This window comes from Oenanthe melanoleuca, chromosome 20 (assembly GCF_029582105.1).
Source record: "Oenanthe melanoleuca isolate GR-GAL-2019-014 chromosome 20, OMel1.0, whole genome shotgun sequence".
NCBI classification, from domain to species: Eukaryota; Metazoa; Chordata; class Aves; order Passeriformes; family Muscicapidae; genus Oenanthe; species Oenanthe melanoleuca.
Genome location: NC_079353.1, coordinates 1,755,954 through 1,778,940, shown reverse-complemented (window position 1 = coordinate 1,778,940; position 22,987 = coordinate 1,755,954). Strand labels below are relative to the sequence as shown.

The 22,987-nt window shown below is 44.9% G+C and overlaps 1 protein-coding gene across 1 annotated transcript in view; it reads right to left on the bottom strand.

Moving 5' to 3' along the window:
* The window catches only part of TSHZ2 (teashirt zinc finger homeobox 2), a 205,566-nt gene that overhangs the window by 3,574 nt on the left and 179,005 nt on the right, over positions 1-22,987 (bottom strand). The window lies entirely within an intron of this gene.

Genomic DNA, 22,987 nt, shown 5'->3' with positions numbered 1-22,987 from the left:
GTGTGTTCCCTGTGTTCTGGCTAAATCAACTGGAAATTCAGTAGCAGCTTTATTTAAAGTAAAATAAACTCAGCTTTTCAAAAAATTCCATATGAAAACAAAAAAGTCCATTGACTTCATGCTAGTTAGTTTATAGTTTGGTTTGGTTTACAATATCTTCACCTTTTCAGTTTTCACAGGGATGCTGAGTTTTGCATTGGCAACCCAGACCTACTGTGGAGAAACTGTTGGAAGGGAAGAGGAGGTTTTGGCAGCTCAATGTAGAGACTTTTGGCAACTGAGGGTGCATGGAAGTCAGTTTGAAACTGTGGTGAATACCTTGGATCGTTATTCCCACTTAAAAGATATTAAAAGCACTCCATGTTGACACTTTGAGATGCTGCCTTCAGGTTTCAGAGGTAACTCTCCAGAGCAATTCTCACTTTGCAAAGCTGTTCTTTTTCACTGCAAAAGGGCAGAGCTGTGCCAGTTTACACCCTGCTCAAATCTTACAGAAATCCAGAAGTATTTCTGTTGTAGGGCCTGGAGCTGACACACAAATTCTCACTGTGGAATCACCTCTGCAAATGATCCAAGTGAGACTGTGGGCATGGAAGGACATTGGGCTTTACCCTTCCAAGAGGTTTCCAGGATGGAAAACTCCCTGTGCATCCCACCTGAGTGGGACACACTGCAGCATCTGCCTCCCTGATGGGGGGGGACACAGGGCAGGGACAGTGGGGACTCTTCACAAGGTCAGCTCTGCCTCCAGAACATCATCATAAGACAAATTAGTGTCACTGAAAGTGCTAAATCTGGGAAGGAAGATACTACAGAGCACTGGTTCCCTGCCAGTGGGAAATATTTATAAAAGTTTGGATTGGAAAAATAAACAGCCAAACTCTTGCCTTCTTCCCTTTGTGTGCCATTGTGAGATTTTTTAATCAGCACAGCATATTCCTGGTCCCTTCCCTGTCACAGAACAACACTGAGGACACACACTGTTAGCCCTGAGGCACATTTGGAAGGCCCACAAGAAACTCTCCTGGCAACAAATAAACTTTTGAGGTTCAGTGTCCACGTACTTGACTAATGGTAACATTTGTGCACAAGTCAAATCAATTGGGACTTGGCATTGATTTCCATGGGATAAGTACTTCACCCCTAAGGTCTTTTGGCCAGCTGAAGTCTCCATCCTTGTGGGTTTTGTTGGGTTTTTTTTTATTTTATTGATACCGCTGCAGGCTGGGACAGGACTTTGGGAAATTAATTAGTGTGAGCCCTGATCAATAAGGGTCATAGTTTATGTATTTCATTATCAAGTCTGTAAGAGATTCAGGGAGTTTGTGGAGAGCTTGTCACCTGCAGTCAGGGCAGAGCAGCCTGCACATTCCAACAGCCCTTGATGGGCAGAGCCTGGTGCTTCCTGGGCATTGCTGAAATGTAGCTCACCCTGTGCCATAAGGAAAACTCCATCATTTAAATCCTGCCCTGAAAACATGGCTGAGAGTGTTCATTATACTGATATCTTGTACAGCATATGTGAAGTATCAGTTGCAGATACTGAAGCTTTCCTTTTATTTAACACTAATTATCGAGCCATCAGCAGATGTAAAAAGCCGTATTTATTTTAACTGGGTTGTGTCAGGACTCAGCATTCCCCCCTCTCCTGTGCATGGCACAGCTTCCCTCTGCTCCTGTGAGCCCTGCCAGGAGCACAGAGCAGTGGAAGCTCTGAGAGGAGCTCTCTCAGCCTCTGCAGCCCCAGACAAGGTGAAGTGGTGCCAGCAGCTGTGGCTGTGCTGGTGGCACGGGCTGGGCACGGCTGGTGGGGCTGCCAGGGCCAGCTGGGCTGGGCCACCACTCACACAGCAGTGGCCAGCTCACCTCCCACCCCCCAGGGCTGCTCTGCTCCCCCCAGTGTCCCCTTTTTCTCCCCCAAACCTCCTGGGGGTTGCCTGCTCCTGGGATGGTTCTCAAGCTGTGGAATCCCAGGATGGTTTGTGTTGAAGGAACCTCAAAGCTCACCTTGTTCCACCCTCCCACTGTCCCAGGCTGCTGCAAACCCCATCCAGCCTGGCCTTGGGCACTGCCAGGGATCCAGGGACAGCCACAGCTGTACCAGGGCTGCCCACCCTCAAGGGAGGGATTTATTCCTGATATCCAACCTAAATATCCTCCCTTTCAGTTTGAAGCCTTTCTTCTTGTCCTGTCACTGCAGCTCCTGCTGAAGAGCCCCTTCCAGTTTCCTTATCCTGGAAGTCCTTTTCTTGGGGATTGCTGTCACCAATTTGGTTTTTGGGCTCTGCCACCTCTTCAGTGTCCCAGTGTGAGGTGGGATGGAGCTCCAGAGCCAGGCAGATGACAGCAGCTTTGTGTATTTTTAATGCCTTCTCTGTATTTCCATATCTTTGCTAATACCATTTTACCAGCTCCTATTTATGCAATGGGATAACAAAAATGACAATATTCCTCTGTGATCCACCCACTGCAGTCCATGGGAGCCTGTGGATCAAAACTTTTCCAGGCTGCAGCTGTACCTATCACAATAAATTGCAGGACTCTTTAAAGGCCACATGGAAAGACACAGACAGGCCCTTTGTGGTTACCAAACATGTTATCTCTAGATGTCATTTTTGACCTACTTTCGCTAGATTTTTGCAGCAGCACAAAATCTGTTCCTTAAAGAACCATGCCACGTGCACGGCACCTAGAAAGGGGGAAACAGCAAATCTGGATGTTTTTTATTTCATTTAGGGCTCCTCTCACCATGAATTACAATGTTACAGGCTCTAAACGCCTTCTCGTTACCCATAATTATCACTAAAATTATATCAATCTAAACAGTAACTGCTGGAATGATTCATCCTGATTGGGAGGAGCACGCTCCCTGCAGCTCTGCCTGCCCATCCATTTTAAAGCCTGGTGGCACGAATAGCTTTCCAGAAGGTCATTTAACAGCACATTAAATAAATAAACAGAACATATTTGTTTCGGCAAACACGCTCTAGCAGGATGGGAAAGCATTTTGGGAGAGGTAGGAATAACCCTCATGCCAAGGAAATGTTTCAGCTCTCGCCTTGCTGAGGGTTCAGCACCCAGCCAAAGGCAGCAGAGGCTCAGTGTGATGCCACAGGGACAATTCCTCCTGTCATTAATGGCTGTAGCACCAGGAGGAAGAATTTAGAGACCTTGCCTGGGATGATATTTTATTCTGTTTGTTTGGGCAATCCAGAGCTTTGCAGGGAGCAAAGGTGCAGGAGGGACAAGGAGCTCAGTCCTGGAGGGAGCCAAAAAGGAAAGATGGGAAGAGGCAATTTCCAAAGGCCTGGAGTGACAGGAGAAGAGGGAATGGCTTCAAACTGACAGAGAAGAGCTTTAGATTGGATTTTGGGAAATCATCTGCCCTGTGAGGGTGGGAGGTGCTGCCACAGGTGGCCCTGAGCAGCTGTGGGTGAGCCAGACAAAAATCTGGGGCTGCAGCTGCCTGTGGTTCCAGAGAGACCTGATGGAGTCCTGGGCTGCTGGAACAGAGGGATTTGTGCCACTCGTGGTGACACAGCCAGGATTTCACCCCTGAGCCCAGCATGGGCCTCGAGGTGACACTGGCACAAAGGTGTGACATCCACCTGCTCCCCCCACTTGTTCTGCACACAAAGCCCAGTGCAGGGGTGCCTGGAACAATCACAGACATGGAAAGAGAAAAAAATATATATATACAGGGAGCATTTAATGCCTATTTCTTCCTATAAATAAAGTATATCAAATCAAATCACAATGTATTTGGGAGCACATGTTATTGACAGCCTATTCTTGGAGGGGGGGGAAAAAAGTGGATTTTTTGGCAAAGTTTCCTTAAGATTAAATTGTTCATTGTACAGGGCACCATCTGCCCTTGGAGAGAGATTTAGTTGATGGCAGCTGCAACCAAAGTGTGGAAGATAAAGCTGAATTTCTGGTTTCTTTTCAACTAGCAACTGTCATTACAGGTCACATGCAAACTGTGCCATTTTCTGTGACAAGCAGGTTCTGCAGGATTGGGTGCTGGCTACATTTTAAAGTGCCACCTGTAAGGATCCCAGCCGAGAAACAGCTCTTGGAACACACCTTGCAAAACGAGAATTTAGAGAAGACAAAGCACTTGTGGAGCAGCCATCTGGACAAGGGCTGCGTGTTCCAGAGCAGTGCACAGGGGTGGGGCCAGGGGAACTCGTGGGTCACCCAAAGGTGATCCCTCAGTTCTTCTGGATGCTTTAAAAGGCTGAATTACCTGCAAGTGTTCACTCAACTGTTGCATACTCCACAATTGCCTCCCTGCTTTCCTCGGGGTGCCATTCCCCCTGAGATTACACCCCACTTTTTTAAGCCCTGAAGGGAGTTCCTCAATCACCAAACCAGAGGCTGCTGTGGGTGGGTTTTTTCTCAACCCCACCTCTGAGCTACGACACCAAAATATCTCCATTCCCTGCGAGCAGCAAAGGCCATCTGACAGTGGGGAGATGCTGATCTGTCTGTGCACTCTGAGCTCCTCAAACATCACACAAACCTCGTCCTGCTGCAGCAAACCCCTCCAGGAGGGGATCTGCACCTCCTCCCTCTCTCCTGAGCACTCTCACAGCAGAATGATGTTCCCTTTCTCCTTGGAACAAAACGGGAGGGGAAAAGTTAAGAGCACACTGGTAGATTTTATTAGGACTAAGAAACAAAGCAAAACAAAAAAGCAAACCCAAAGCTCTTCCCTTTCATCCCTGCCTTGCTAGGAAAATGCCTTCATATTTGCAGGCTTGCTGACAATATTTCAGGATGGTACATCACACACCGTCTCGTCTGGAACAGCAGACATTGTCAGTGCTGGGAGACAACCACTCTCTGGTTTGTACTTCACAAAGATTCTCTATAAAGCATTTCTATACAGGGGAAAAAAAAAAAAAAAAGGATTTTTGAAATCCGTGAGTCTCTCAGCCTTTCAGACAAGGATGAGTTCTGGTTAATTTTTTTTTTCCTGATGATTTCCACGTTTTCTGCAAGGAGAAACAACAGCTACCATTGCCTTAAGACAGACTGAACTAGTTGTAACATGCCTAGATATGAGATTCTTTTTTTTCATGTGAAAGAATTTGCAGGACATAAATTTCTTGTTCTTAAGTTTATTCTGTTCAGTTTAACTTGTTGGTCTTCTCTCCCATTTTATCACAGTAGAAGGGGATCATGTTTTGAAATAGAAAATGCTTTTTAAAACCAATCTGCTGTGACTAAGTCCATGCTTTTGGATAATAAGATTATTTAAAAATATTTTAAGCATTTTTAAAATATTGTTTAAATATTTTAAAATATTATTTTAAAATATTATTTTTAAATAAAGGCTTTGCCTTTCCAACAAAATATTGCTCATCATTTCAGGTGTCAGTGCCTCTGATGGCTCTGTGGTGTGCCCAGCCCATCCAAACCAACCTCCTTGGGAAGGCTCCCACTTCCACATCTGCTGTGCAGGACAGAGCCACGCTCACCCTGCCTTTCCCTAGGGAAATTCACCTTTTCCCATCCACATCTGACTGAGCCCAAACTCTTTTCATACTGGGGCCTTTAAAGAGACATCCAGAAAAAATATTCAATTTTTAAGACTGTGCCTGTTTGGGTTCCTTTGTGCAGAGAGCATTAGTGGGAAGGAGTGGGGGCTGCTGCTGTGAATTCGTGTGGGATCTGCTGCTCTCTCCTTTCTTTGTCAGGAAGCTCTTAAAACACAAATCCCCACCTTAAAACGAGCTGCGAGTAAATCACAGCTCTGCAGTGCCAGAGCTCTTCTGCTGCTGGTTTGTCTACAAAATATATCACATGCCACTTACTTGAATTAGGATCATGGGGAGCAGGGAATCATTAGAGAGTAGCAGAAACTCCAGCACATAAAGAAAACTCCTGCGTTTGTCTCTGCTTTATTTGCTCTCTGGGCGCTGATGGGCAGAGGATGCTGCAATCCTGAGCATTGCTTTGGGGCAGCACCATTAGCCTGGGGATGCTTGGTGCAGAGACATCTGTGTTTCCAGCCCTTTTCCCTGGTCACTCCACGGTGCTGAGCAGTGCTGGAGGGTGAAGGCACAGCCTGGATCAGGCATTTCCCTCCTGGAGCTGCTTCCTTTGCTCTCCCAGCAAAGCCAGGTAAATTAGACTTGGAGAGAGGGACACTGCATCTTTGAGTAATGAGGCTGGGAAACAGGGAACACATTTTCCACTAGCTCATGTCTCACTGTATGGCATTCTGATTTCCTGACACTTCATAATAAATCATTGCTTATCACTCACATGGGAACATAACATGGTTCAAGTTAAGATTCGTTAGTGATTGTAAAGAAGAAACATGAATTGCTCTCTATCAGGGCTTTTTGATCATCTTTCTGTCCACTGCAGGTGTTTTTTTAATCAGAATATTTACAGGAGCCATTGTCTGAGGCATAAATAAAAAGGAGAAGAAAGAGCAGAAAATATGAATAATGAAAATGAATTTATTTGTCTTATTTATGTGTTTATGTAAACATTTGGCAATTGCTTTGCACAGCAGCTTGTATTCAGTGTCACGAGCTGCTGCACCAACATAAGTTTGTGAAGCTGGGATTTTAAATATATAGAAGTGAGTGTGTGTCTATAAAAATCCCTAAATGCCAATACATCCATTTTCTGGAGAAGAAGGTTCTAGCAAGCACATCCAAAGCCTGTGTGGGAGGGAGAAGAGAGGCTGATCCTGATGATCCTGGACCTTGGGCCAGTGGGAGTGGAAACCTGGCAACCTCAGAGGCTGAGTGGATCTAACTGGGATGGGACTGGGATGGGACTGGGATGTTCCCTGCAGCCAGGGGTTCATCAAATCTGTGGGAAACAGGGATTCACTTCAAAAAAAGGGAAAATCTGAGAGCTGGGACAGCCTTACTGCAGCTCCTGTCCCCCCAGTGAGCTCAGGGATGGCAAAGGGGAACTGGGGAAGGAACAAGGGGAAATGGCCTCAAGCTGCACCAGGGAGGATTGGGCTGGATGTTGGGAAAAACTCCTTCCCCAAAGGTGCTCTGCCCTGGCAGAGGTGGAATCCCCAATCCTGCAGGGATTTAAGAGAATGTGGCATGTGGCACTTGGGGACACGGTGGCCTCAGCAGTGGCAGGGAATGGTGGCACTCACAGCTCTGGTGGCTTTTCCAACCCAGCTGATTCCACAACTCTGTGCACCCAGCCCCAGGTCCAGGCAGTTCTCTGCCTCCTCTGACCTTCTCTGGATGGAATTTTTTCTGTAGTCACAACTTTTTCCTCAGCAGTTTAGGGAGAGGGGCGAAAAGCTGATGGGTTTACAGATGGTGCTTTAGGGGAACGGGGAATTTCATATAAAAAAGACCTAAAAACTGAAAAAATGGGAGCTCACTCAAAGAACTATAACAAATATACAGAAATTTTCCACAAAAATTTTAAAAAATAATTCTATTCCTTCCCTTATTTTACAAATAATTGCCCTTTAATATTTTTCTTTATCTTTGGGTCTGATTGTGAGAAGTACCAAAAACTTTGGGTTAACCCGAGAGAAATCAGATAAGGGAACTATTTGCTGCAACTATGGCTTTGATTATTCCCCCTTCAGTTATTTGCTTTTTACTACATTAATCAACAATATAATGTGTCATTTCTACTGCTCCCTGGCTGAATAATTTCCAAAACTACAAACAGCTTTCAAGATAGTTGCCAGACAGGCGCAAATTAATACTTTCAGAAATTGTTCCTAGAAATATTCCCATGAACAGAAGCTTTCACACCCTCTATTTGTGTAAAGAGTTGGCTCAAAAAAAAAAAAAAAAAAAAAAAAAAAAAAAAAGCCAAATGATTATTTTAGGCAAATTCTTGCATATTTTTTTTTTCATGGTTTTATATATATTTCTATCTAATATTTATAAAATATATGCAGTTTAGAATAAGCAGCTTTGGGAGACAAGATGGCAGTGGAAGTCCATATGGAGTTAACTCTTTGTAGGATTAATTTAATAGTTGCAAAAAGGAGAGATCTGGTTGTTTTCATTGAGGCAAATAATCCCCTTGATTTGTGGGACAACCTGGATAAAATGGGATTGAAAATTCAGCTGCCTGATCCAGCTGATCTTCCTCACAAATTCCAATATTTGTGGTCTGATCCAATATTCTGCCTCTGATCCCCAGCCTGCTCTAAACTCACTTTTCCTCCTTGTGTTCCTGGAAGTGCCTGTAGGATTTTCCCTTGTGCTCAGAAAACCCCAAACCCTCTGCAAGAAATGTGTTATGCACAAAAATATGAAATTCCCCTAGTATCAAATTTTTAAAAGAAAAAAAAATCCTTATGGTAAAGCACAGCATTGGATATATTTATTATATCCTACTTTTCACCTACTACCAAGAGATGATTAGAGACAAGAATTAAACCCCTCAACTCTTGACCAAGGAAAAAAAAACAACATGTTTTTTCTAAAATATCTGAGCCAGGCCCTGAATCTGCGCTCCCTGGAAGTGGTGCAGTGAATGGGAATATTCTCCATTTATTTTGGCTTACACTAAACTGGAATTTTTGCCCCACAAGCTTCCTGTAATTTTTCTAAGTGGAATTGCCTTTGTCAGCATTCCTAATATGTCCCCATGGAAATGATATTAAAAATCAGCACATTTGCCCTACAATCTCACATTTTGTCTTTAAGAAATGAGGACTTTTGGTAGATTTTTGTTTTTGTTGTTGTTCTCTCTTTCTGCAAGAAAATGGCTCAATAAAAATCTCAACCAGAGGCTGGAAGGCGACGCTCCATCTTCAAAATGTTAATTCTCTCTCCAACCATGCCTGGCTTAAAAACAGATATTGAAACAGGGGAATAAATATTTGACAATGCTGTTAAGGCAACTTTGCTAACGATTTTTGAACAACCTCCAACTGAGGTCTAAATGTCTGCAATATCCATAAACAACTCTATACTGTCCAATTAGGGAGACAAAGACATAGAGTCCTGTCAGGAAGATTTGCATGGCTAAGTGTGTGAGATCGGGGAGCGATGAGGGATCGCTGCCGCTGCCGGGGGATGCACACAACGGATGACTATCATTAGGGTATTACAGAGCCTTACACCTTCCCAATTACTGGCAGGATTCATTAGTTACTGCTGCATTTCCCTAATAGAATCCTCTCTCTTGGCTTATCGCTGCCTTCCCTCTGTCTACATAAACCCACAACTCAGCAGTCGATCACCTATGAAAAATTAGGCGCCGGAGCTTCCAGTGGCCTATTTAAAATGAAAAGGGAACTGAAGAAGAAATAAAGAACAAAAAAAAAAAAAAAAAAAAAAAAAATAATAAAGAAGAAGAAGAAGGAGGGCTGGAATGCAGATATGTGGCATCAGATGGGTTTGGAATTCTCTTGCTATTGAACGGTTCGAGGGAAAAAAACCAATCAGTGGCAGCTGCAGAGAGCAGCACGGTGGTGGGTTTAAAAGCACAATGAAAGTGTTTTACACAGCCCTACGTACACACACGGGCTGGAGGCAGATTGCAAAGTGACAATTACTTAAGGCCTGCTAGGCTGAAGTTTCCCAAGTAAGATTGGTGAGGATTCCAGGGGCTCGGTGCTGCTGCAGTCAGCTCAGCCCCATTAAAGATAATGGTGTGAGCATTGCCAGGCTGTCATCGTGTTGCTATCAACAGCATTATCAGTATCAACTGCTTCCACAATTATGCACAATGCACAATTATGCTCTTCCTGCACAAAGACTTAGCAACCACCAAACTCGTTTTCTTTTTAAATACACTGAAAAGAGTGTAGATTTCAATCCTTCATCTGCTCACAGACGAAATAACATTTCCAAATCATCACTGATAGCATTTTTTCCTCCCATTCTAAGGATGGCCAACTGTTCTCAGCGATTTCTATTACATTTCCTACCTATTATTTCATGTAATGGCATTCCTTAAATTTTAAATTAGCTTTGAAGAATAAAAATAATTGAATTCCTGCTGTTTTGTGTACATAGAGGGTGACAGGAGCTAATGTGATAATTTAAACTGTAAATGAGTCTTCACTTTGTGTTCATTAATTACAGCTAATTACTGAATTACAAACCTTCTTGGTTAGGCACTGTTATGTATTCATGTAGCATGTTGGATTTCCAGCTGGTAGAAAACTGTTTTATAGACTTACAAGCTGACACACCAAGCTAGTGCTGAAACAATTCCGTGGGAGAAATGAAGGGAGGGCGGGGGGCACAGGGCTGCTCCTCTCTCCGAATGCAGGCAGGGAGGGGAAACAGGCTGCACACCTGAGCTCAGGTGAGCCAGGATCCCGTGGGGATAATCAGGAAATATTTGCTGTGTTTGGGAGGCAGAAGTGTGAGTTTGGGCTCACATTTGGGAAGAGGCTGCTGTGCTGGCTGCTGTTTCACACCAGGGTTAACTCCCTGCTGTAAGCAGAGCTCCTCCTGCTCAGGGGCAGCAGAGGGGCAGAAATGCCCTGGCAGTGGGGCAGTGGTGCCAGAGTGCTCCTTGGGGAGCAGCAGGATGGGAATGGCACACGGGGATGAGCACTGTGCTCCAGGCTCATTGCTCCTCCTGAGGGAGCGCCTCGCACGCTCCAGGGCATTCACTCAACAGCCCCTGCCCTCAATGCTCTGTCCAGAGCTCTCCTCTGGATCCTTTTGTCTGCTGGTGGTTTTTATGGGGCTGAATGCAGGAGTGAAGTGTGTGTGTCTGCAGAGTGAGCGGGAGGAGCAGCAGGGGACAGGATCAGCCGTGGTGAGGTTGTGTGAGCCGTGGAAGTGGCAAACAAAGGAACCCAAACCTCACCTGCATTTCTGTACATACACAGACAGAACATACAGACATTTCCCTCCCACTGGCATTTATTTTCCAGTATTTCTTGTGGTTTGTTCTCTTTCAACAGCACAGACCAGCAGCCTGTCCAGATCCCACACCAGCCCACCTGCCCTGCTACAGGTAACCCAGCACAGACTGCAAAAACTACTGAGTCAAATCATTGCCTTAAAACTGATTAATTAAATTAACCTGTCACCCACTTGGTGTTCCAGAGTGGGGACTGAGGAGACACAGACCAAGGGCTCAGTGTTGGGCCTGCAGGGCAGATCCCTCTGGGGAGGTTTGGCTGTACTGGAATAGTTCAGCTGAATAATTACCAACAGCCAGAAATTAAGAGGCAGATCCTCAGCTGATGTAAAACTATGTAGCACCATTAATTTCAGAAGAGTTCTGCTGATTCCCAGCAGGTGAGGAACAGCTCAATAGGTCTGTAATAATAAAGACTCTGATGAAAAGCCCCTGAAAGCAGCAACACTAATGTGTGACTGCTCACATAAACACCAGTTCAATGACAAGGCTTTTCTGCCTAAGAACTAGTCTGTGTCTTCAGGTTTCATGATAAGTACTAGGCTTTTGTCCTTAAATAATAATTTTCATCTGGAGAATGGCACAGTGACTTGTTCTAACACCAACAGAGATTCAGCAGTAGGCTTCTCAATGGGATTTGTGTCATGTCCTATTCCCTCATCACCTTCTCATGCTGCCTCTTCTCTTTCAGGGTATGAAAAGAGATGGGGAAACCAGGGCAGAAAAGATGTGCAGGCAGAAATTCCTATTATTCTGTGGGTAGTGACTCTCTGCTATCATATAAAGATAATGACTTTCATTAATCTTCTGTAGGTCTTTAATCAAAGGGGTTTTTTTTACTCCACGCAGAGACACTACTTAAATGCTGCTAAATGTTAAGTAAAAATGAGAATTCTTGATATCAGATACACAGAAATGGTGTGAGAGATAGCACAGTGCAGCTCAGAACCCATCCCACAGAGGCTCAACACTAGAGGTGAGTGTGCTGCTCAGGAAGTTACCAGCCACCATTTCCAGGCAGTCTTTGACCCAACTTGTTTTCATGTCTCACTCCTTTTCAGTCTCACAGTCTCTGGCATGCAAATCTGCACTGAAACTGAGCCTTCCAAACGTGCCAGAGGGAAGCAGGGGCCTCACACCTATTGGCAGATCAGTGCACCCAACGCCCTTTGGCTTTTTTCCCCTCTTTTTTAACAGAAAGGCTGATTACTCCATTAGCTGAACAACTTGGAAGAAATGACAAGGAACTAACAAGAGGGTAACACTGTATTTTCTATTTGTTTTCCTCCGTTGCAGTGGTGCTAATTAGAGGAGTTCTTGATACAGAGCTCTGGGAATGCTGATGAGAAGGAAACAAAAGGCTGGAGTGGCTCTTCTGCAGAGTTGGATGCTCAAACCCAACACCCTCAGGGCTGAGCATCAAACCCTGTCACTGCCCTGCTCCCCCACTTGCTTGTATTTGGGACATCATGGCACTTGATTTTAGAGGTGGCACAGACCAGCTTTCCTGATGCCTGAATGCTCACCTAGGGGTGAGTAATTTCACCTTAACTCACAGCTTAGCATAACAAACCACGTTTTCAAGCAGAAATATGAAAGCTGCGTGGCAGTGGTGGGAAGGGAGGCAGGGATGAGGTGGGGATGTGTCTCTAAGGGGACCTGGCTCTGTGCTGCTCGCTGGGAGTCATTACTCACCATCCACAGCCTCCCTCCCTGGAGCCTGCTGCTTTTCCAGCTCTCTGGGCAGGCCAGCCTCAGAGGTTGGGAAAAGGGAGACGCTGCCCTAACTTCCCAAATGCCACCACCAACAGCTTCTCCTTCAAAGCCTTCCACCCCCTCCTGGACTGGGAAGGGCCGTGGGGATGGAGGCTGGGAGGGAAGGACAGCACCTCTTTCCCATTCACCAAGGTTTGATTCCCTTTATGAGCACGATCCGCCAATCCGTAATCAAGGGTTAATTTCACAGCTCACTGCTTCATCTAGCATAATATCCATTCAGACTAATTAAATCTGTCTAATAATGTGAGTGTCTTTGTCTTTGTTCTTTCCATTCTTTGTTTTACACCCTTCACATCTCATCTCCAGAACTACACGCCATCACACTCTGCTTGACAAGCAGAATCCATCCCTAAAATTAAAACATTCCTGACCTATCTGCGATGACAAGGCAAGCAAGCTTCACAGCGCTGCGGCCCATGAAGGGAGCTGACACATTTGTTTTTAATTTCAAAAGAGTAGAAAGTGAAGATCTGACCCTGTCAATCAGGCCCTGTGACAAGTTTAATCATTGCTGCCCCACAAAAATCACGGCTAAATAGGAATGCAAATAATGTATCACAGGGCTCTTATAAATGCTAATCAAGGAGAAGTAATCAACTGACAATTTCACTGATCTCCTTTCTGAAGAAGTCAGTCAACGCACTGTCTCTGGACCACAAAGAGAAGAAAAGACAAAAGGCATAGATGCTGTTTCCAAAAAAACCTATCCTTTTTCAGGGCTTTCTTTTTTTATAGAGAAAAACAGAGAATTCACTCTTTTTGATCCTCCACTGAACTTTAAAGCAAAGCTGTTTCTCAGGAACTTGAACAGTTATATGTCAAGTGTACTTTATTAACAGTACCCTCCCAACCCAGAGACAGCCCTTGGAAACTTCTGCTAAAATAAAAATCTTCATTTGTCTTTGTCATTCATCCATCTTCAAAATTCTTCTCCGTCTTAACAACTTCTGTCCTCTATGGGCAATATATTTAGTGATATATGAAGTTTTACAAGTGGAAAGCTAATAGTTGAGCTCACATTTTTTTCTAGCAGCTCCCCTCCTCCCAAACTGAAAAAAGAAATATCATGCTTGGGATTTATTTCGGTGCAAAGGCTTTCTTCAGGCAGCAGGATTTTCAAACTGACTCTCCTTTCATGACCTTTTTAATGTGGTAAAGAAGAGACAGCTCAGGTGTAATTCCAGTCTTTCACTCACAAATTGTGCATGGCACGGAACTGTGACTTCAGCTAGGTATGGAACAGAGGAGGGCCCAGGACAGCAGGTGCACAAGCCCTGTAATTCCATTTTCTGTTCTCTCACTGGTTTGCTGTGCTGGCTCCTGACAGGGCCCATCAAACCCCAGTCACTGCAGTGGCACAAACAAAAGGAGATGGTTTGGCCAAGGATGCTCAGGCAGGGAGATGTAATCAGCATGAAGATCTCTCTGAGAGGTAAAGCTCAAAGAATCTGCTTGTTTGAAGTTTGGTTGGGGCTTTTTTGTTGTTATTAAGCTGCTTTCCTACATGGAGCCAATAGATGAAATAACCTGAGGAGGGCTCCAGCCAGTGGAGTCTTGGTTTGGAAATAGAGATCTTCCACTGCAGCACAACCTTCCCAGCCCACAGCAGGGCAAAGCAGCAGGAGCAGCTTTATCCAAGGCAAGCCTTGGTCCTGGGCTGTGTTTGTGTTTGCAGGGCTGAGTGACACAGCTCAGGATGGGCAAGGTGCCACCAACCCATCCACTGCACCCTGAATCAGCCAGATTTACACAAGCAAATCAAAATGGGAATAATCTTTGGCCAAACCCGGGTTTCCAACTTCTAGAAGCACCGAGGCAGCAGCAGAAGCTTCGGTAGCACTTGAGTGAGAAATGAGAGCTGGAGCTTTGTCACGCAGCTCTGGCTGCCAGACAGGGATGTTCCAGCAGCAAACCCGTGCAGGATGAGCCTGCAGGGTGGGAGCAGCAAACAGAAAGAGGAATTGAAAAGCACTTTGCAGTTGTCATGTCACTTAGCAACAACCTTTGCTGCTGCACATCAGCAGGGGTGTAGCAGGGAGGCAGCACAAAGCACAGGCACTGAGCTGGGCTGTGAGGTGCAGGAGGGCACAGGGGCAGCAGGATGGAGCTGCAGAGCCCCAGCACACTCAGCTGGCACTGAGCACTCAGACAGGGCTCACATCACTGGCCCTGGCCCTGGTCTCCTCCTGAAACACTCCTGGCTCCAGCCAGCTCTGATCAGCTGGTGCTAGTGCAGAGTAAGGAGGAGGAAAGCAAAGTTCAGCTCTTTGTTTCCCAGGTGAACTCCACTGATGGGGTCACTCTTCTCTCTGCAGTTTCACTCTCAGATATTTTCTTAATCACTTCAATTTCCCAACTTCTTCCCTGTAGGATTCTCACTCTCCTCTCTCTTTACAAGCTGGATTTTCATGAAAAGATCCAGACTTGCAAGTCCTCAACCCCTAATGCTTCTTCCACAGGTAAATGCTGTGGATCCCATCAGCTATTCCTGTCAGGTGGAGAATGTGCCTGGGCCCTGACAAACAGAGGAGTAGGTCCCTTCCTGCAAGGTGAAGTGGCTGAAATTAAAAACTCTGGCACAAAAAGAGAGACCTGTGCAGGCCACTTGACAACTTCTAAGGAAGATGAAAAGTCAGGCCCCTCTCTGCTTTGATTATATCACTTGTCCTCATTTGTTTAGCTTCAAAGAGTTAGGATTTAATTTTTAGCTGTCTCCACACGAGTAGGGACCAGCTGAAGGGCTGATTGTGGAGACAAACAAGGAAATCTGTGGTTCAGGAGTTCCTTGAGCTACTGTTCTACTGCTCAGGAAGAAATGCAGTGGCAGGAGCAGACCTGAGGGTCTGTTACTTGTATGGTTGCTCTCTGAATATAAAGCTCTACAAAATATATGAAATATTATATAAATAGTGTAATTGTATGTGCCATATTAATAACATGCATTATCCAGCAGCCATGCAGTGATGCTTATTGTAAAATCCTAAATCATCCTAATGGGGAGAAAAAAAAACAAACCCAAACCAGAATCCATCTCTTTGAGGCTGAGTTCCTCTCCTCCCAATTACCAAAAGTGACTTTTGTAGACAGAATTGTTTGAGATGTGTGATGGAAAGCTGGGCATCACCAAGAGGCCAGAGCACAGCACTCCCAGCCAGGGGCTCCTGGGCTCTCTCCTGCTCTGTTTTGGGAGGGAGAGCACAACCTGACTGTGAGGACCCTGTCAGACACAGGACACAGCCTCCCTTCACATTGTGAATATGAGAGAATATCAGTGGTGACAAATGCTCACCAAGCCTAGACACACACACACACTCCAAATCCAGAGAGGCCTTGCCAAACAGACAAGAGACTCTTATTTTTTACAGCTCAGTTTTGTTTTTGCAGCTGCCAAGTAGCAAAGAAAAGCAACCCGGGTGGATCTGGCCAGAAGATGTGTCCAAGGATCCCAAGAGGCTTCCCTGGAGGGGAACAATCATCCCCTGCTGCAGGAGCAGCACAGGGTTCACTGTGCCCAGCCAAAACCCCAAGGACACGTGCAGGTGAACGAGGCTGTGGCACTGTGGGGATCTCCTGCTCCATCAGCTCAGCCCCTGCTGCAAGCTGAGCTCTGCTGGGGTCACCCTGCAGGTCACTCTGGCCCTCCAAAGCTCCTGGACACAGGAGTGACAATGAGCACAGACAGCAGAACCTGCTCTGAGCAGGGCAGCGTGGGCTGGCACAGCTCATGGCACTGCAGCCTGGTTTGCCCCTTAAATCAAAGACTTTCTTGCCTGACCTGAAAGAGGAAATTCTGCAGTAAAAATCCAAGTGTGGAGAGCAGCACAAGCTACAAACTCCAGCAAATGAAAGCTATTATCTTAGATGGAGAATACATTAATATAGATGACCGTTACATAACACACATTAACATAGAGTAATAATATATTTACTCAATATAGGCATGTTTTGACACAGTGCAAGCTGTGTGCAGTTGCTTAGAGAATTGGGGATTGTGTATTTATACCAATATACTGAAAAACTTAATTTCAAAAAAAAAAGAAAAAGAAATAAAGAAAAAGAAGAGATAGTCTTGGGGGTACTTTAGTGCAATTCTGACAACTCAAAGTAAAATTCAGAGGAGCTTTGGTGCCTGTGTCTGGAATAACTGAGCTGTCTGTCAGATGTCAGTCATGGACCTGCACCTCAGCTGCACATGGTGGTTGCACTGTGAGCCAGAGGCCACCAGCTCAAACCTGTGTGTGCCTGGGCTGGCAAATCCACACTGGAGCAGGGGGATCCTGCAGAGCACTGCAAGGGCCAGGCCCTGCTTCTGGGCACAAAGCACAGCTGTTCTTCTGTGTCATTTAGGGACCTGAGCTCCTTAGCTGTGATCTTGTGTTGTAAATCAAAAGGAAGAACAAAACAATCATATAAAAATTAAGGCTCTCCTATGTTGTCCTATGGGAAACTCATTTGTTGTACAAATCTGCTGCAAGAACAAAAGTTTGGTTGTAGCAATATGAGAATTAAAGTGAAAGTTAAATAGAAGAATGTTGTGTGATAAAAAGAAAAAAAACAAGCACAAACACCATATAGAATGAAAAAAAAAAAAAAATAAATACAGAGGCAAAAACCCCACAAAAACAGTGGAAAAATGGAAAATTAACCTTTTCATTTCATAAATCCAGCCATGTTCATCATGGCTTTCCCATCACACATTTATCTTCCAAGCCTGGGGTGCCTCTCCACAGGAGCTGCAGCTCCAGGCTCTGCACTGCCCAGTGCTGCTGGCCAGGCCTGCAGGGATCCTGCTTTTCAACCAAGAGCAGCTTCCTGCTGAAATCCCAGCTCTAGTGACCAGTCTGATCTCTGCAGTTTCAAACCATGGACAGCACAGATTATTGTGTGCTTGAACAAATGCCTCTTTATCAAAACAATGCACCAAAACCAATCTTGGCCTTTTTTTTTCTTTCCTTTTACTTTAAGCTGATTAGAAAGTTGGTTCTGTAGTTGATTAAGTTCTGCAGAAACTGGGCTTGTGATGAATCATTAAACAAAGACATTTTTTTGCACAGCAATAAAGTCTCAAATGATTAATTAAGGGCACAATGCCAAAACAAGTGTCTTTGTTTAAAACGCAGTGGACAAGACAGGCTTGGGAAAGTTGATGTCTTAAGTAGACGCCACAACATGTTTTTAATTATGTTCAGGAAGAAGAAACAAGAATGGGAATTGCCAACTGTTTGGAAAGATAATTTTTTTTTTTTTTTTAAGAAGAAAGATTAGAATAAAAAATAACAAACAGAGCATTATTGATTTAACACAAATGCCATTTGTTGGGCCTTTTGTAATTTCCTTATTAGTGTCATCATTCTGGAGTTCATATGCTCCCTTCTGTTATAGCATTTGGCACACATTCAGCTCCCAGCAATATGATACAGTAAACATTCAGTGACTGCTCATATTAAAATGTTTTATTTGTTGTAAGAGTAGCAGTGATCAGGCAGTGCAGGTCCTGAATCAGCCGGGCTGGTGTGGGGCAGTGAGCTCTGCCCAACCCAACATCTGCACAGCAGCTGCCCACAGCCCAGCTGGCACAGCAGCAGCTCCAGGCAGTGCCTGTCACAGCTCCCTGGGTACTCTGGGGACAGCCCAAGTGTCCTTTTCAGACTCCATTTTATGGGATTTTACAAGTTGGATTCTAAAGGTTATTTTGAACCTGTTTTAATGATCACAGAAATGATCAGTCTATGGAAAATTATTTCGGATGCTTCAGTAGAGAGGAATCACACAATCATTTAGGATGGAAAATGATTTTCATCCTAAATCCCAGACCACTGAGTCTGACCTGTGCCCAATCCCCATCCTGTCCCCAGCTCTCAGTACCACCTCCAGGAATTCCTGGGACACCTCCAGGGATGGGGATCCAACCCTCCCTGGGCAGCCCTGCTCAAACTTGAGCACCCTCCCCATGGGGAAATTCCTGCTGGTGTCCAGCCTGAGCCTCCCTGGCACAGCTTGAGACTGTTCCCTCTCCTCCTGTCCCTGGAAGAAGAGGACAAACCCCACTTTCCTACAAGTCCAGGAGAAAGCTTAACAAGTAATTAAAAACATAATTTGGCCCTTCCCACAGCTCTGGAGTGGGTGTGTGACCTCCTCAGCCTCCTCATTTGTCCTGCCAGAGATGGCACAGTGGAACCAGGCTGGAATTACAGCTCCTCAGCCTTCTAGGACCAGATTTCCATATTAACACCTCCCAGCCTTAATGAGACAGAGCCATGAGCATCTTCAACCTGAGCAAAGAGGAGAGCAGAAGTCTCCATTCTCTTTTCAGTCCTCCTGCTTATGTGTAGATCCAGAAGAAAAATTAATAGATTGTTCTTTCTGGTGAACACACCATAAAAAAACTAGAAGGTTTTTTTCATGAGTTCATATATTTAACCATCAAACACCTCTTTTAAGTTGAGGGTTGTTTGTTACATAGCCCCAGACCAGCTCTCAAGGATGGTCAGAGAGAGAGCTGAGAAAGGTTTGGAGCAGCTGGAGGATTTCAGGGCTGAAGAGATTGTCCAGGAGCTATTCCTGAGCCCCTCAGCAAGTCCTGTGCACTGTTTTGTGTAGCTCTTAAAAGCAGGAGGATTTCCACTCTGCTCTTTCTAGAATCACTAAACGTCTTAGTTTAGCCTGGCCTTATGTGAACCCCTACAATGGAACCACAACAATCCCTGCTCCTCCTCTCTGTTCATTACAGAGAATTTGCTTTTTGAAATGGAATCTGAGAGTCAGCAAGCAGCAGGTTGGGAGGCTCACTCATCTGAAGGTATTTACAGTGGTTGCTTCCTTTGAAGGCAGAAATGTCCCATCAGAGACAAAAATAGCTGAGGGGACCTGTGGCTCACAGAAAGGTGTTTTCCCCCCATGGGAACAGAATCATTAACTTTAAATAAGTCATCCTTAATCTCCTGAGCTGTGCAAACAAACAAACAGAGAGGAAAAAACCAAGGGAATGTTTTCCCTCTGCCTTTCAAAAGCACAAACAAAGGCTCGTTTGCCAGATGGACGCTTTCAGAGCTGCAGAGGGCTGGGGAAGGCTGATCACTCAGCAGTGTTTCCTCACGGGCTATGGGGGAGCTTGCTCAGAAGCTTCCTGGTGCTTTAAGATATTCCAAGATGCAGGAGCACAGCCTTGCAGCCCTCCTAGAATGGGGTTTGTATCCTTGGCAATAAACTGCACAATTCTATCCAGGATGCTGCAGTGCCCAGGTGTGTGAGTGGGAAGGCAAAGGTCCATAAAAAAAGACAAAAAAGACCAAAATTCCTGGCACTTGCTCTGCTGTAGAACACATAAGTGAGATCACAGAATCACTGAGGTTAGAAAAGACCTTCAGCATCATCCAGTCCAAGCTGTTCCTGATCCTCAGCCTGTCCCCAGCCTAGAGCACCTCCAGGAATTCCTTGGACACCTCCAGGGATGGGGATCCAACCCCTCCTGGGCAGTTCCAATCCCTGAGCCCCTTTCCATGGGGAAATTCCTGCTGATTCCACCCTGAGCCTTTTCCCTCTCCTCCTGTCCCTGTTCCCTGGGAGCAGAGCCCGACCTCCACCTTGCTACAACCACTCCTGTATTTTAAACCCAAATTACAACTGTATCAAACCTCTCGGGGTTTGTTTGGAGCAAACAAACTGACCAGGAATGGGAAACTGATGGTGCAGGGCTGCACTACCAGCACAGAGAACTTTCAATAACAGTTCTGCAAGGCTCGTGGCAGCCCTGGCTTCTCACCTAACAAGCAGATGCAAATGGGCATCCATAATTTACAGGAGTCCTTTCTGTGCACCCCAGCAAGACGAGCCGGATGCAGAAGGAAAACGGAAGAGTTTCTCCGGATACAGAGAGGATCAAGCAGAATCTCATTAAGGACCACTTCAAAGATCAGTTCTTCATTTCCATACAAACAAGTTTAAATTATCTTGTGTGAATCTGCTGTTAGCTGTTGCACTGTTCCATTATGCATGATTCTTGACTGCTTGTATCGTGCAAATCTGCACAGGGCTCCATTAGTGATTTTCAGTGTTATGCTAAAGCTTGCAAGTGGTCATGTTATTAGGTTAAAGTACTATATTTTGCATATTTATTCTGCCTTACCACATTTATTACTTCTGATACTGCCCAAGCAGAATTTTGCATGCATTTGACCACCTGCTTTGCATGACTGCCACACACAGGTAAGGACAGGTTCCCTGCTCCCACTTCCACTTGTGGAAAAAACACAATTCCTGCAGAGTGGATCTATCAGCCTGCATCCACAAAATTAATCCTTTTAAATAACTCCAAATAAACTATGTGACAAATTTCATCACGGCATAAATTATTGCCTTTATTACAAAGGATTTGTTTTTACACTTTGGTAATTTAAAGAAGCTTTTCCCGGGGTTTTTCATCTATAAAAATAAAAGTGCTATCATCTGGTTTGTAGGTCTTTATATTTGTCTTACTTCTGGGAAGCACCATATTATTAACTTTCATGGAATACATTCCATTTTCAAATTACTGAAATCATCTCGCTCGCTTTGGGGATATTTGTATTAGGAAAGAGACTTGTTACAAAAATCAGGAACAGAGCTGGTGTGTTACAAAGACAAATACATCATTCATTATCCTCATGAAAATAATTCACCTTTTACTTATTGGTTATTTTGCAAGTCTTTGAGTCCTGGATGAATGCTCAGGGGATGCAGAGGGAGAATTTGGGCAGCAGAGCTCAGAGGTGCCAAAAACCTTCCTGGCAAGACTTGAACAGGTGTTCTGGGTCTGGGGTTTTTTAATTTTGTTTTCATTGAAGGAAAATGTATAAAAGACAATAACAGAATTTCCTTCTGCTTCCCAGACTGGGCATTCCTTTAAAAAATAATGAAAATAATGTTGGATTGGCCATTCAGCTGCCCCTGAGTGACAGCATCTGGTGAGACCATGACTGAAATAAAGTTTTCATCTTTTCCAGCAAATCCTTTGGTTTGCAGCTCTGCTGGAACACACTGGGAGCTTCCCCAGGAATTCCTGAGGTCAGACCCACCCTGCTGTGTGCTGAACCAGGCACAGGGCTGGAAAGTTTGGAATCTGTGGCCACTTTTGGGTTCCTCAACACAAGAGAGACCTGGAGGAGGTGCAGTGACAAAGATGCTGAAGGGCCTGGAGCAAATCCCTGCCCAGGAGAGGCTGAGGGAGCTCCAGCAGCCACCTGGACACAATCCTCATCCATGTGGACACAGGTGGTGCAGGACAGCACAGGATTAAAAATAACAGGAATAATATCCAGTGTCTGAGCAGACACTTCTGAAAGGATTATTATGCTGAACCAAAACACTTTTTCCAAACAGTTTTGAAGATGCCAAGTGATTGACACCTGAAACTAAATCAAGCGCCATGGTTTGAAAGAAATCCTTATTTGTTTTATTTTTTTCATGAAGGGCCAAATGAAATCCCTGAATATCAGCCTACCAATCCATCTGCTGCCTCTCTTTGGGGCTATTCAAATCTCTATCCAAAATTTTAGGCTTCATCTGATGTCTGATAATAGATTGTCAGCTCTGATGTTTTATCCTCATAAATTGCAGGCTGACACACATTCTTTCTCAGGTAGTTCATTCATCTTACAACATCTTGTGCTTCTAATTTGTCATTTTTCTTCCTGCATCCCCACTGACCACAAATTACAGATGGTGTCTCATCATGGGGTTCCATAACAACAGTAAAAGCCTCAACAAAACAGTCAGGATCTGATCCTGAGTGATGCTGAATGCCTTCAGCTTTCATGGATGCCCATGGGAGCTGAGACCACCCAACATCTCACAGGCAGCTCCTCCCAAGGTACCAGGGGATCCCTGTTGTGGGTCCAGGATCTGTTTTATCCATGAGGATTAATCCAAGCTGCTCAATATTCTCATCACCTGTAACACCAGGTGCCCCTGGGCTGGGTGCAAAGCAGGGGTGGCTTCAGTGCCAAAAGAATAAACCATAAAAGTATAAAACTGGGGAGCACAAAGGGACAGGCCAAGAAAACACAAAATCAGTGAAATGACACACACAGCAGAAAAGGCAGAATTTAACCATTACCAGGCTGAATTAGCTGCTCTCTTTTATTTTTTCTTTTTTTGCATTCTACTTAGCTGCAACTATAAGAAATGAATTAATTTCCTGCAGCACTCTGCTTTTTTTCCTCTGCCAGCCAGGTGTTCAGATAACCCTGCTGGAGTTAGAGATGGGGTTAATAAAAGTGATCCAAGTTTGGAGATATGGCCAATTTGCATGGCAGACTGGGTGGGGATAACGAAGTTTATCTTATCTCTGAGCTGACACGGAGAGGAAGGAGGTTCACAC